This window comes from Symsagittifera roscoffensis, chromosome 7, assembly GCF_963678635.1.
Source record: "Symsagittifera roscoffensis chromosome 7, txSymRosc1.1, whole genome shotgun sequence".
NCBI classification, from domain to species: domain Eukaryota; kingdom Metazoa; phylum Xenacoelomorpha; order Acoela; family Convolutidae; genus Symsagittifera; species Symsagittifera roscoffensis.
In genome coordinates, this window is record NC_087068.1 from 41374321 (window position 1) to 41389566 (window position 15246).

At 38.8% G+C, this 15246-nt stretch overlaps 1 protein-coding gene across 1 annotated transcript in view; it reads left to right on the plus strand.

Moving 5' to 3' along the window:
- Window positions 1-305: 305 nt before the first annotated feature.
- Window positions 306-15246, plus strand: part of LOC134851311 (uncharacterized) — a 247743-nt gene continuing 232802 nt past the window's right edge. Inside the window, exon 1 of the mRNA XM_063867339.1 lies at window positions 306-322. The gene's annotated coding sequence lies outside the window, so the exon portion shown is untranslated. The remainder of the gene's footprint in view (window positions 323-15246) is intronic.

Genomic DNA, 15246 nt, shown 5'->3' on the forward strand with positions numbered 1-15246 from the left:
CGGCCTATAGATTATTATAGATTATTTGAATCTAACCTGCCTGTTATAGGTTAATTTAAAAAAAAAACAAAGCAAAAAAACTGTTCAACATTTTTTAAAAATCCATTAAAACCTCTCAATAGGCGCATTCTAAAGCAAGTCTCTGAGCGTAAGCATATAAAAAACTACTCAAACCGCTTATTTTTTGGCTGGAGCTCTCGAATCGGGACTACTTTTTGTGCTGCCTGGGTACTTGTCTCTCGAAAGGTGCCATAACAGATGAATGGTTAGTAGGTTGTTGAGAATGTCTATTAACCTAATTGTTATGATAAACTTATTAAATAGTGTATCTGTTCAAACTTAATTCAAGTGGATTTTTATATTAAATGCGCTAGGCTTTCCTCATTGACTTTTATTACCAAGTCTCGCTGTTCAAGCCGTAGGCGAGTAAAGTTTCTCTGGCGTAACTAGAAGCAAAAAGAAGTGAGCTGGTGGAACGGCCACCAAAATGACGTCAACTTGTACCAATCCTTACTCTTGTAAATTTTAATTCTAAAAAATTTTAAATACTAATTGAAAGTATTGATAAATCACCTCAAGACTCACCGTGTCTCAAAGAGCATCCTTTCTCGTCCCAGGTCTCTGCGCTTCAGGTAGATGCCGCAATTCAAGGCAAGACGCATCCCTAAGTTTTTACAGTAACTTGTTATCGAGACCTCAAGGACCAAAAATATCTCATCAGCTCTAGTGAAAATCAACAATTTACTCTGATCCCGCGAATTTTCTGACGTGATGGCATCCATTTTTTGTTCTACAATAATGACTTCTTTACTAATTTTCAGCAAATTTAATCTAAAGTGTTTGTCGCTAACTTGACGCGCCGTTCTTCCTTAAGTGGCTACTTGCAATTCGAAAAAACAGCTTGCGAGGCCGAGGTTTTTGAGGCTTCACATGCCCAGACTACAGCGGCACAACCAACAACTGTGATCACTATGAAAACCATTGAAAATACCTTCGCAATGCATGCAGCAATGATATTTCCACACTTACTACTGTTCAAAACGAAGTCAGAAAACGATGAATCTTTATCGAATACGATGAAGCGCAACTAACAAATGAAAACTGGAAAAATATCAAGCGCAAAAGTAAAACTACCGGACACATCCAAAGGCGATCTTTCGCTCGACGAATATGGTTATTATTGCATGTAAACCGAACCTGATAGAAAGTCTTTTGGCTGATGACCGAAGAATAATAACATATCATTTAGCCCATAACAGAAGAGAATAATAACTAGCTAGTTCATGACGGTTAAAAACGAGAAGGATTAGGGTAAACGAGATCAACCAGTCGTCAATAGGTATACTTACGCCCCGTCACTGTGTAATGTTTCGGCGAATGTTGTATTTACTTCTGGTTGTAGCTTAGCTGAAGGTGCGAAAGCTATCCTAAATGAATTTTTTGGTTTGAAGCACGAGGATGAAACATAAATTGAAGCATAATAGTTTTGGTTTGATTCAGCAAAATGTGAAGTAGCTCCGGAAAACGAAGTCCACGAAAATCCGGGGAGCCAATTTTGAACTTGAATTTTTTCAATTAACTTGAACATTTGATGTAATTTATGTAAAAAGAGTCATGGCTGCTCAGGGTAAGTTCTGATCGCATTAATTGAAGTTCATTCTGTGTGAAAACCTAGGGTAAAAATTGAGAAATAACCAATTTAGAATCGCTATTGTACTCCACCAAGGCTCAAAAACTTGTTAACAAACAGATGGGTTCGCGGAAAAAACTAAGCAAAGATGGATGGCATGGCTTATTTTTACTAAAAATGCAAAAAGATTCAGTAAGCATTATAATTTGATCGCACTAATGAAACAAGTTTTTGCCTTCGCTAACATTTCTTCTGTTTTTGAGCCACAACACCTTAGTATACAGCTCCTGAGGTATGTATCGGTAGTTGACGTCTGAGAATCCCTGGTAGAATATGCGCAGGCTTGGTTGGTAACCCAGGACTGCTGGGGGTCGAGGCTGAAAATCGAATCAATGACACATTTAGAAATATAGTTAACTTTGGATATATTATCGAAAAACAGCTTCCGAAGTTCAGAGTGCGGCCAGCCCTAGTGCTGAGAAATGCTAGACGCAACAAGGAGTGAGATGGCGGAACGACCTCCAAAATGACGTCAGTTTGTACCACTCCTTTTTCCTCTTTTTTCTTTTTTACATCGCTCTTGTCAGAAACAAATTTTAAAAACTAATTGAAAGTATTGATAAATCACCTCAAGACTCACCGTGTCTCAAAGAGCCTCTTCTCAACCCAGTTGTCTTCGTTTCAGGCAAGACGCATCTCTGAGTTTTCCCAGAAACTAGTTATCGGGACTTCAAGTACCACATATATCAGACCAGCTCTAGTACAATCAACAATTCATTCCTACAGCGATGCAACGCTTCATGATCTGTTCGAAACTGTTTTGCAATACAAAGCAAAGCGCCTAAATACAGTAAGAATTGTTGCTGGATACAATGATAACAGGCTGCAACCACAAGGTTTAAAACAGCAGTTTCTACCTTGTTACTAACAAAATTCAGACCAGGACAGTGATCATCGCCGAAACAATTCAGAACTGTAGTAACTCTGAAGTAAATCGTAGAACTTTTATTCATATATCTGTGTTGTTTAATTTGATAAATAATTCTGTACACCCACATACACTTATTGTCTCAACTAAAGTCATCATAAACCTAACCCCTCAATTGTTCTGCCTTGATGACATTTCTCGTTCTACAGTAATGGTTTCTTCACTGAATTTCTTGCAAAATTAATCTAGAAATTTTCTTGCATATTTTCTCGGGTGCTAGACTCAGAATTCTAGTCCCAATTTCAAATCTCAATTCAAATTCCAATTCCAAAAAAAACCTTTTCGTTCGCTTGATGGTCTACAACAATGACAGGTAATTGGATTGAAAATTGATAATGATTTCTTTCTGAAAAGCATATTCTTTTCTGTCTTCGTTTTTCTATCAGAGCCGCCTCAGTCGGATAGACCAAAAAACTTTATTTCAGACCGTTCAAGTTGGATAGACCAAAAAATTTTATTTCAGGACCGTCTCAGTCGAAGAGACCAAAAAACTTATTTCAAGTCCCAGCTGATAAGAGTTTGTAGTCAATTCCAATTCCTGTTCTCGGAATTGAAGCAACTCCATTTCCAATTCCTAGAGAGACGTCTCAAATCCAATTCCTAGAAAAAAAAATTGAACTGCCTGGTAGAACTTTTCCCCGTAAACAACTCCGTTCTCAGAATCTTCAATTTTAAGGTCTCCAGTTACAGATTAGAGGAATACTGGTTCATGGCTACGTAATCTTAAGAAAGAATTTTTTTTTTGGCTTAATTGATTTCGTCCGAATTTTTTTCAGCTTACTTGCCGGGAACTTTAGTTTAATTTTGATTGTTTTTTTTTCACACGAGGGAGCTTGTGAGAGTAGTGTATTCGTATGATTCTACTTTTTCAACCTAATTTGCATATAAAATGCTCAATTGGTAGCACTTTTTTATCATTATATGTAGCAGTAGCATGCTTACATTTTTGCATCTGTTCTGCTTTGTTGGTCGCTAGTGTTTGTCGTTAGTTAACCGACCGGGTTTCTCGTTAGTCAACCGTCATCCCTGTCGTTAGCCAACCGACCGTAACGTTTTTATATTTGTACTTTTATATTTTACTCTCCTGTTTTGTGGCCGTAACCCAAATTCTAGCTTTGACAGACAGAGGTCAATTCTAGAAAACAGTCACAACCCAAAGATCAAAGCTAGAAAACAGCTGACAACACAGAGGTCAAAGCTAGAAAACAGTCACAATACAGAGGGCAAAGCTAGAAAACAGTCGGTTTTTTTAATGATTTTTTCATGACTTAGTCCTCTCAAGCGCACTACTAACATCACTATAGTGCGTCTCCAGTGCACTTTACCTTTAACATTTTTATCAGTAATTTTTTTTTTAAATGTTGATACTTCTCCTATTATTGATTATATTGTCAAATTTATTTTATACTGCGGCGACATCAACCCAAAACTAGCTCCAAGTGTACAATTTAATGACACATTAGTAAACAATTACGAAAACGACATGAAAATTTTACGCCTAAACTGTAGGAGTTCGATCAAAAAGATGTGGATTAAATACAATTTATGGGTTCTCTGAGACATGGTTTTATGACTCTTATGATAACAAATTGTGGACACTAGATAGTGATAATTTTGTCTCCTTTCGATGTGATAGATCAGCATTCGCAAGCAAATAACAAAAGGAGGGGCGTCATGATACTTCTTCCTAAAATCTGACACCCTAAACTACGCACATATCTAAATTTATTTCATCAAAATTATGACAGCATCTGGTTAGAATTTAAAACATCAAAGGACAAAAATGAAATATCAACACTATTAAATTTTTCCTATAATCCAAATAAATCTAACAAAACAGAGTTTGTTGATAAACTTGCTCTGTCAGTTGACTTTGCACAATCCTATAATTCAAATACTGTTCTCATGGGCGACTACAACCTTGACTATTTGAACACTGAAGAAAAAGAATCCTTGGATACAGTTTTAACGCCCCATAACTTAGATGTTGTCAATAAATTGACGCAAACTCATTCAAAAACACTGATTGACTATATTATCACAGATTTAAACTCAACGGAACTGATGAGCAAAGTTTTCAAATTTCACTCAACCAATTATAACAGATCATTTAGCTACAATTTTGATATCTGAATTGAAATTAGTTAATAAGACTGTGCCGTTTGAGCACATCATCTACGATCGATCAAAATATTCAGAAAAAGCATTCAAAACTGACCTCACAATCATTAATTGAGAGTCTTTCTACAGGCAAATTAACACTGAAAAAATGTTCAACATTCTTAATTCTAATATAGTAAACTGCTTGAAAAGATGCGCACCACTCAAAACAGTCTACATTCGTAATGACAAACCAAAATTCAATCTGAAAGACTGTAGTTTCATATCGAAATTATTTAATCCTAAATCAACTGAGCGACAGAAATGGAATATACTAAACGACACAAGAAACTCGAATAAGTCAGCAAACAAAATCACGCTACTAAAAAATTCATTTGGTGAAGCAATAACAAGCATTTTGAAATGGCAAACTTTTTGAATTACAAGTGTTCTAGACTCGGAAGTTTTTTTGAGGGAAAAATCATGAAAAAAAAATTGATTCAACCATCAAAAACACATGGACAAAAAAGAATTCATACAAAAATTTTGTTTCCGGTTTGTAAAAAAAATTAAATGAAAAAACAAATAATAAATTTGAACGCAAATAAACCACCCAAACCTTCTGATCTTCTGTCTAGGCTCTAAAAAACGGGTGCTACCAATTATATTCACACCCTACATTTCTTATAAATGAATTTATCAAGTACAATTTGTTTACAACTGGACCCAAAGAGCAATTTTTACACCAATGTTCAATAAAGATTACCCAGAAGTAGAAGAAAACTATAGACCAATCTCGATAACAGGTGCACTCTCTAAAATGTTTGAAAAACTACCATACAAACAAGTCAAGGAATACTTATTATCTAATAACCTGCTCAGCAAAACCCAAACTGGTGTGAAAACCTCATATTCAACGAGGGACGCCATCCTTTATTGCACTGATTTCTTAAATCAATGAATGAAAATAAATATGTTGCCGTATCTTTATTAGACTCACCAAAAGCTTTCGATTCTATCAACCACAATCTTTTAAAGAACAAATTGTATGATTTGGGTTTCTCTGAATTGGCAATTGAAATGTTTCATAGCTTTATAAGCAATAGACAGCAGAAAACTGTTTTAAAAAAACTGAATCCAATTGGATTTCACTTCACCAAGACGTAACTCAAGGTACAATTTTGGGACCCCTAATTTTCAACCTATACATGAATGACTTGAACAAAAATTTGACTGAATCTTGCAAAGTAGTACAATATGCAGATGACACAATACTATTTTGTGATGATAATGACATCAACAATGCTCTACAGCTTTTGCAAAAGTCCTGTCAGGATTTTTCGCTGTACTTCACAGGACATTCTCTAAAACTCAACACAAAGAAAATTGAGTTGAAAATTTTTTGGCAAAAAACATCAAGGCAGAAACCACAACTCAAAGTTTAGTATATTATTAGATGATAACAAAATAGAAAAAAAGCCAAAAATTAAGTGTTTGGGGGTAATTCTAGATCAATTTCTAACTTTTCAGGGAGAAGTTAAAAATATATTAAGAAAAATGGCTTGCGGGATCAAAACATTAGTCGACAAAAAAAAACCACTGACAATAAAAAGCCGATTACTATTATTGAACGTTTGAGTCATAAGCCATCTGCCCTACCCAGCAATACTGTTATGCAGTTTGACATTCGATCTAATAAGATTCTTTGAAAACCAACTCAGTTGGGCAATAAAGACTTGCTGTGACAGAAGAAAATTTGATTCTTCATCCGATCTCAAGCTGGAATACAAGTTACTTCCGGTTTCCTTGTTTCTCGATGTAATCAAAATAGTTTGCCATCTACGGAAAATCAAACCTAAACTACTACCGGTATACACAAACATCTAGTACGTGAACAACATAATCGACGAGAACAAAAGAAATAAAAAAACTACACTTTCAAGCAAGATTCATCAGCCATCATACCGAAAATTATTTTTTAAAAAGAAAATCAGTTCTTATTTGAAAAATAATTCAAAATGCAAATTCAAACATAAACAGCTGAAGTTTAATTTACAAGACTATGAAATTTAAATTTAAGGAATATTTTCTATCTATTTTTTGTGAAGATCCTTCTATGGCAACCTTTGTAAAAACAACAAGAAAACAATTTAAGTTTATTTGATCTTGAAGCTCGAACTATTAATTTAAAAATTTTGAAAATAAGTTTATAACCCAGAAAAGTTTTGTGACTTACACTTGCTTAATAATATAAATTATCATTTTGCAGTTAGTGTTCATTTTTTTGTGCGAGACTTATTTTTTCATGTAACCAACCTTTCTTAGTAGGAAAGGAATTTGCGTTGTTTGTGAACCTAAAGAACAATCAGGTTCCTTCCCTCTCGGCCTGGAGGTAACACAATTGTTTTTGCACCCTAAAGTGTGAGGTGTAACATTCGCCCAAAAAAGCATATGGACGGAAAATAACCCTAGGTTCTAAAACAACTGGCTAGCGTCTAAACACAACTCTACATGCTTTTAACCGTCTCTGCCAAAGCAAGTTCTTTGTGTGGTCTTTCTAACATCGGGTCGATGAAAACGTTGCTGTTTCCGGTTTCAATCAAAACGCTCTAAATAACTGAATTATATGCAAAAATAGTGAACTCATGGCGGGGTCTCGGTATCTCCAGACCACTCCCAAAAACAAGGCTACCACATGCTTATAATATTACTATTATTTTTGTTCAGTAGATAAAATCATGATCTCCATCGAAGATGGATCAACCCTTTCCCTCAACTCCTAGCTTCTCCTTATCTGAAAATGAAATTGATTTTAATTGAGTTCAACTCAGGACATCCTCAGGAAGCTAAATGTTTATGAAAACAGAAATTTATTTCTCCTCCCGAGACCATTCCGTATTCTGGAATCCGGACAAAGAGCTGTCTTATTTCTTTTCAGAATGCTGGACACGTCGTCCCAACACCCTTTCTGGTTCTTGGGAATCGCTTTGTAACAATTGTAGCGGCAATAAATCACTATATTTTTTTTTAGTTCGTCGTGGTTTTTCGTCCGACTCTTCTGTGTCTAAGACTATTGTTGTTCTGTTGTTTTCACGTTTTCAGTTATCGCGAAAAACATCGTAACGTGTCTTTCTTTTTGAACGAAATTTTAAAAGTTAACATGTCACACGAATTGACCATTCCTAATTCGCCAAACTGAACAACTCACACCGTTGATGCGCTCAAACCGCCAATTTTGTCGTTCAGCTGCTTAAATAAAAATTCGATTTCGAACTGCATTTCGACACATTCGGGTCAAATGCCACAAGAATCGAGTCCCGACAAGACCTTGTTTTTTTCAGTATCTTTGAAATGATTTGTTCCCGGTGAAAATTGAAGATTTCGGAATTTGCTTGTCTGCTCACGTTTTGTCGGTTAAGATGCCACGGATTTTTCTTGAACTGTAAGTAAGTATCATGTTAAATGCTAATGTATTTGATTGTACGTTCGGCGGACTGACGTTTTTTTTCAAATAATCATTTTTTTCGGCCCAACTGGTTTCTGCTCAAAGATCGTCGACTTCGCAAGTCTTATTTAAAATTCAAATGTCTTGCGTGGCATTTTTGCCTAGAATGCATGTTTGATAAAAACATGGTTTTGAGAATCATGAATGTACTGAATACTTTCATATAGGTCTTGGGGGTTTTTTCCTTGTTTTTTTCCGAAAAAGTTTGTTTATGCGCGGTTTGACTTTTTTTAATTTTACATTATATCTTTCGCTCAAAGGGAGGCAAACTCCACTATCGTGTAATTTCATCGGTAAACCATCTATCATATTTTTTTTAGAAATTCACAATGCCTCAAGTTCATATAATTTTACTAAAATATCAGAAGTTTAAGTTTTCCAAAAATTGTCAGTTTTTTTTGTTTTCTTGCGTTTGCTATTTGTTTCCAAATGACTGGTATGTTATGAAATTGGCTGATACTGGGTTTGTATTTAATTTTTTTGAGACGTTTGGATTTCTTTTTTCGCTGGTAAAGTTTTTAGTTGTTCTCGAAACTACTCAACCGATTTTCAAAAAAGGGTAGAAATGGACAGACCAAACCGTCTTCTCTGAGCGCTTGCATGATCACTTAGTCTCTCTTTACTTTACTCCACTGTCGACAGTTTTCGGAAAAGTTTGTGTTATTCGCCCGGAAGTATATATCGATGGAAAAACAGAGCTAAGCTGTAAAACGACTAGCTAGCGTTTAAACACAGCTCTACATACTTTTCACCGTCTCTGCCAAAGCCAGTTCTTTTGGTGGTTTTCCTAACATCCGGTCGACAAAAACGTTACTGTTTCCGGCTTCGATCAGAACGCTCTGATTAACTTAATTCATGCAAAATAGTGAGATCATGACTGGGTCTCTGCATCCCCAGACAACGAGGTCACTCCTAAAAACAGGGCTACTACTACTTATTATATTACTATTGTTTTTGTTCAGTAGATAAAAATCTTCATCTCCAACGAAGATGGATCAACCTTTTCCCTTAACTCCTAGTTTCTCATTATTTAAAAAGGAATGTGGATGTTAATTAAATCCAACTCAGGACATGACCAGAAGCTAAAAGTCTATAAAATGCAGTTCGAGTTCTAATCCCGAGACCCCTCCGGATTCTGGAATCCCGCGAAGTAGAGTCCTTATTTCTTTGAGGAAGGCTGGACACGCCACCCCAATAACCTTCTTCATTCTCCAGATTCGCGTTGTAACGATTATAGCGGCACAATCGTTACAACTCGCAATGGCTTCTGATATCGTATTCTTTCTTCAATCTCGATCAGTTTCACACGATTTCCATTGTTGTTGTTATCACTGAGACTCTGTTTTTGCAGTTTTAGTGTGTGCAAAACAAAAAAAATGACGTGTCTTTCACGTCCAAATCGAAAACTAACCCCTCCCGATTCATCCAATCGTTCCACTAGCCTCACTATTCCATAAACACCATCAATTTTCTCTGAAAGATGTTCCGATTAAAATTCGAATTGCATTTTTTCTATTCTGGTCGAATGTCAAATACATCCCGGTCAGCCCGGTCAATGTCCTCATTAAGTCTTGTAGTCTTCATCAAAATGGTACAGTGCCATCGAACAGAATTTACAAAATGCATCAATTCACTTTTACCTACCTCACATCAACTAACTTCAGAATATATATGGCATCATACTACACTACTATAGCCTTCCAACTTCTTTCACTAATCTGTACTTTCGAGGATGTGACTTGCCAACCAAGAAGCTAAAATTATCCTACTATGCTTCTTCACTTCAGAAATTTAGTTGTTATTGGTCCTGAATACTAAATCAGAAAATCGATGATTAGAAGGAAGAATGAAATAATCTCCTTCTTCAAGAGATTACTCAAGTCTCTCATATCACTACAAAGTGATCAGCCATCTTAGTTGATTAAAAACAGTCATGCAGGCTAGAACAATTTTTATACTCTTCAACCAAGCCTTTCTAATTAAATAGAAAGTGTCTCTAAAGCCACTAACTAAAATCACAATACAAATTTATAAATGCAACAAATTCTTCAATCTTCAAAAGTCAACTTAAAGTTTTCTTTTCAGTTTCAATTGCAAACTTAGTTGCTTTGTTTCTCATTTGAGTTTCTGACACACAAAATACTTCAGAGGTTTTAACTTCTTCTTCTTCTATACTCCTCTGTTCACTTCTTTTTTCCTCTCTCTGTTTTTGTCGTTTAGAAGTTCTTCCAGTTTTTCTCCTTTTTGCATCTTGTTTTTCGGCTGTTTGTCATTGTTCCATCTCCTCCTCCTGTGATACTGACTCTGCGCTTTCAGTTTCTTTGTCTTGTAACACATCAGTGGCTATTCTGACGCTGTTGGAGGCAGTCCTCCAACACTTCTGCTTTTCTACCCTCTGTTTGCAACAAGGTAGAGGATCAACATTAGTTTCTCTGTTTCGGCAGAAGCTGTTGTGGAGGTACAACGTCACGTTTTTCTCCAAGTCTTCCTTGAGCATTTCTTCTCTTTCTCTTCCGTCACATTCACTCGTTCTCAACATTCCGATGAGCTACAAAAGCTCACTTGAAAGCTCCTGCTCCAATGTCCTGCTTATACGCACTGTACACTCTGCCGTGCTTCGATATATACTTTTTGGCATTTTCGTACAAACAAGCAGTCATGTTGGCTCTAAACTATGGCATCAGTCGACGTATGGCCCTTATTCTTTTCACTTTCATCATATTGTTCAAGATTTTGCATGTTGTCTCGACAAGATCTAAATCTTGCAGACACTCCATCTCTTGCAATTGCTCTTTCGTTGGCGTTTCCTGTCAATCGTTCTCTCTCACATGAGATTCCAGCCATCTTGTCGCCATCATAACTCCCACTATCACTATCGTTACCGGCTGTGATGAGTCTGGTAAACCCATGGAGAGCAGCTCTCCAGAGTCTCAGATCAACACCAGATTACTGCGCCCGGGATACCACCATGTTTGTAATAAGCAATGGCAAGGGAACTCATCATGTGTCAACATGATGCTCCTCCAATTACGCTTTCCCGACGCTTCCAGTAGTGGTTCCACCTCCATCATCACTCGGTGGATCTCATCATTCTCATCTACTGCATTGTAATCCGTTTCTGTTGATCCTTTCTGCCTCTGACTTTCAAAATCTCTGAAGTTTCCACTGACGTACCCCATGAACTTCTTTCTCAGTATCGGCTCTAATCCTTCTTTGGTCCTTTCTGGAATTGCCGAGAACATCTTGCATAGCAACTCGTAAGACTCATCTTACATCCTTGCTAGTCTTACACACTTCGGTACTGAGAAGGCTTGGTCCACGAGCGTCCTCGTACTCTTCACATCCACCGCTACGATATGCACTGGGTATCTGATTTTGCACATTAGAGCCAATGTCGATCCCACCTAATATCACGCACCCAATGGTCTACGATAAGTTCGACTGTGCCGGATGTTTATTTCCGCCCTCGCTCCCTTTTCCAATATATTTTTGTTCAGTTTGCAAAACTCCCGGAAACCCTTCTACACTGATGGCCGTGACCATATCATGCTTTTGTTCTAGATTCAATAGTGAATCTAAAGAACCAAACATGCTCAAGAATCCTACTGCAGTCACTATATTCACCTCAAATCTTCCGTGGCAATCAGTAATCAACTCCGTTTCCGTTTTTGCTTTCACTACGATGTTTCCAAACAAGTTCGTCGGTTGCTTATGTTGTTTCGTCAGGGTCTTCATGCAATCCAGACCTCCACAGATGTGACCTTTGAGTCCACAGACTTTCGCCAGACAGCTACCAGGTTTGACCCAGTCCTCTAGTCCCCAGCCAGACGACTCCAGTTCATTCTCTCCGTTGCTCTTAGAGGCTGTCGTCATCAAATTATAGATGATGTTCAGATCACATCAAAGTTACAGTCTGCATTCAATTCCCTCTGCATATTTTGTGTCGCTCGTAATATCGAATCATCGCTAGAACTAGGACACCATGATGGCTTCATTATATCCCATACCACCATTAAACTCGTTCTCAGTAGTTCGTCCGAGAATCCCAACCCAAGTTCCTTTCGATTGTCAGTTTTTGGCTCTGAAGGTGCAGTCACTTTCTCTTCCAGCACAAGACTCAATTTAGCCTACTGATTAGCAGCGCTTCTTATCTTTGCAATTGTAGACAGCCAGAATCTTAGTAAAATTGCCTGCTGGTAGTCGAAGAAACAGTCGCGGATCTCTTTTTAATAAAAGGGTTGTAAGCCATCCCTATAATCCCGGATACATAACTGTAGGATTTCTTCCTGATCGGTCCGCAATCCTCACTGAACTTCGGCAGAGGTCCCATGGACTCTTTGGTGAGCCTCAGATCTTTGTTCGAGATTCTTCTGAATTCGTCTACCTTCTTCATCGGCTCTAGTTCTACGGGTTCTTTCTTATTCACTCGCATCGGTTTGCCGTGATATATATCCAAGAGATCCAGTAAGAGTAAGGCTTTCGCTTTCTCATCACTCTCTTTCAAAATCTTGACGCAGGTGTTCAATGCTGGCATTGATATTTGCTCCAACATAAATCGATTGAAATAGAGAGCGTCTCTCCGTTTCGCAAACGCCACCGCCGCTCCTTCTCGAGTCATTAAATCTCTCATATCCGTCATCTGAAACATTTTTCCTTCTTTCAATCTTTTTCTTTCTTCTGAGTCATACTCCTCGCGTGTCAACCCAATCATGCACCAAGCAAACCCGAGTTGCAACTCTGTTCTCGTGTAGGGTATCGCTATCAGAGCATGTACTTTCTACTTTCGGACTGATTCTCAACCCTTCTTCAAAGTTTCGTAAGACCATGGTAGGCTCACTAACTGTTATTTCGTCTCCGCGTGCGTTTCCGAGGATACGAACGTGCCGTATGCTTTTTGCTTTTTAGTCGTGCCTTGCATCATCGTCTCCAGGTAATTTTCCATGGCGCCTTTGTGTTCCAGAGCGATTAAGTGCCCTCTAGCCGAATTTATGTACTCCAGCATCTCCATGTATCCACCAGCGGGCTCATCAATCGAGACAGTTTCTGACACTGTCAATTGGTTGTATTCCACTGGACGCTTCCTTTTTCATGGTTCATGCTGGATGGTTTGAAATCTTTTCGAGTGCTTTCTCCACATAGACTCAGTATCTCCATCTCTATCGTGGCTCCAGTCAGAGTGCATTCACTCCTCTTGGTTTTATAACTGGCTGATTTTGAATCCCACCATCAGAATGGGTGGCACCATCGTTACGTCGGTCAACTTTCTGTCCGTGCCCGACAATCTATCATCACCCTGTCCCATGTCCATGGCTTCCTCAACACGCTTCCTCTTGGCTGATTTGTCGTCTATTATGAGATCTTCGATCGCATCGTTCCTTTTCAAGTTCTTTTCGTCATTGTCTTCCTGCGGTGTTGCCTTAGGAGAATTAGCTTCACTTTCATCTGTGGCCGAGTCGATCAATAACTCGCTTAATCTCCCCTCACACTCATCTAGCTTGTCGAGAATTTCTCGCAACAAGGGTCTGTTGAGACCAGTTCTCAGCATAGATTGGGTCCCATAGCATTGAACTACCGAACAGACCTCTTCCGTGATGGCAACTCTGTCTATGTTACATCCCGTTCTACTCTCGTGATCTCTGCGGTGAACTTCCCACTCCTCTTCGGGCAACATTCCCAAGAAAGGCACTCCGGCAGTGCCTTCTATTCTTCTTCTTCTCGGAGATTCCATTGAAAGTTTCTTCTCGACATTTTTAGAATTGCTAGGAGAGCTGCTCTCCTGCAAGTTTCGTTCTATTTCCATGAAGGCCGACGTAGGTTCCAGCGTAGAAGTTCCCTCCTCTAATGGCTCAGTCGTTTCCCCTCTGTCTCCATGCCGTTCCCAAAATCGCTAGGGAAGTTGAAGCCCAGGCTAGACATCCCGCCTGTCGAGGCTTTTTCATCCTCCCCCTCGGCTTGATATTGATCTTGCTGTATCGGCTCCTCCGATCAACGGTTTCCTCCCTGATCATCGTCTCGCTTCTGATCTAAACTTGAACTTGATGGGCCTTGCTCGTCATTTCTCGGTCCATCTAGAAATTTTGGTACAATAGTCTGCCAGCTGACCGATCTTCTTCTTCTCCATGCTTTACTTTGATCTCTTCGCAGCCGAAGGGTGCTAGCACAGTCCTAGTGTGTAATTTCCCACTCATTGAATACTCTGGCTTCACGCTCGTTAAAATCACTGAGGCCTCTTGCAAGTCTGCCTTTTCTCTCATTACTTTTGGAGCCAGGTCCAATTTCGTCCATTCCTCTTCAAATCGTCCGGGTCTCGAATCGGCTGCATTATTCATCCGCTTCCTCCTTGTCTCATTCATGTAGACAAACTGCTTACACTGCAGCACGGCAACGTTTCTGCCTAAGAAGCACTGATCTATCATTTCAGAGAATTTCACCACACTCCTTTTGTTAGTCTCAAAAGCTCTCATTTTGTGGGTTTGTACTGCGGAGATTGCTCTGAGCAACATCCTTCTTATTAAGGGAAATTCAGGGAATTCTTCCGGCAGTTTCTTGTAGTCAGCCCAGCGTTTCGTTTCTTCTCTAACCTTGTGGTGCGAGGTCATTAGAATACGAATTGTCGTTTTTTCACCATTCGTCTTATCATAGGGCCTTAAGTTCCAAAGCTTTGGAAACACCTCGATGCGTCCTCTATCTACTTCTCCCATACGGTCACGGAAGTGATCGTCGAAGTTTATGACAGTCATCTCTGGCTCTGATAACTTTGCAAAGAATAGGTGCTCGCTCATGATCTCTCGCACCAATTAAGTGCACTTCTGTCCACTGCTGAGATGAGGTTCAGGTGCAGCGCCGAACTCCTGTATACTTCCACCTTAACATCAGGGAACGCAAACATGACTGCAGGTCCATATATGACGGTCATGAATTCCGTGACTCCTCTGATCAGCGCTGATGGAGCGGTCCGGTTGCCAGGTTCAGATCAGTTAACAGGGGCGTGCCCCCTGCATGACGTCGCACGTGTTCTTGCTT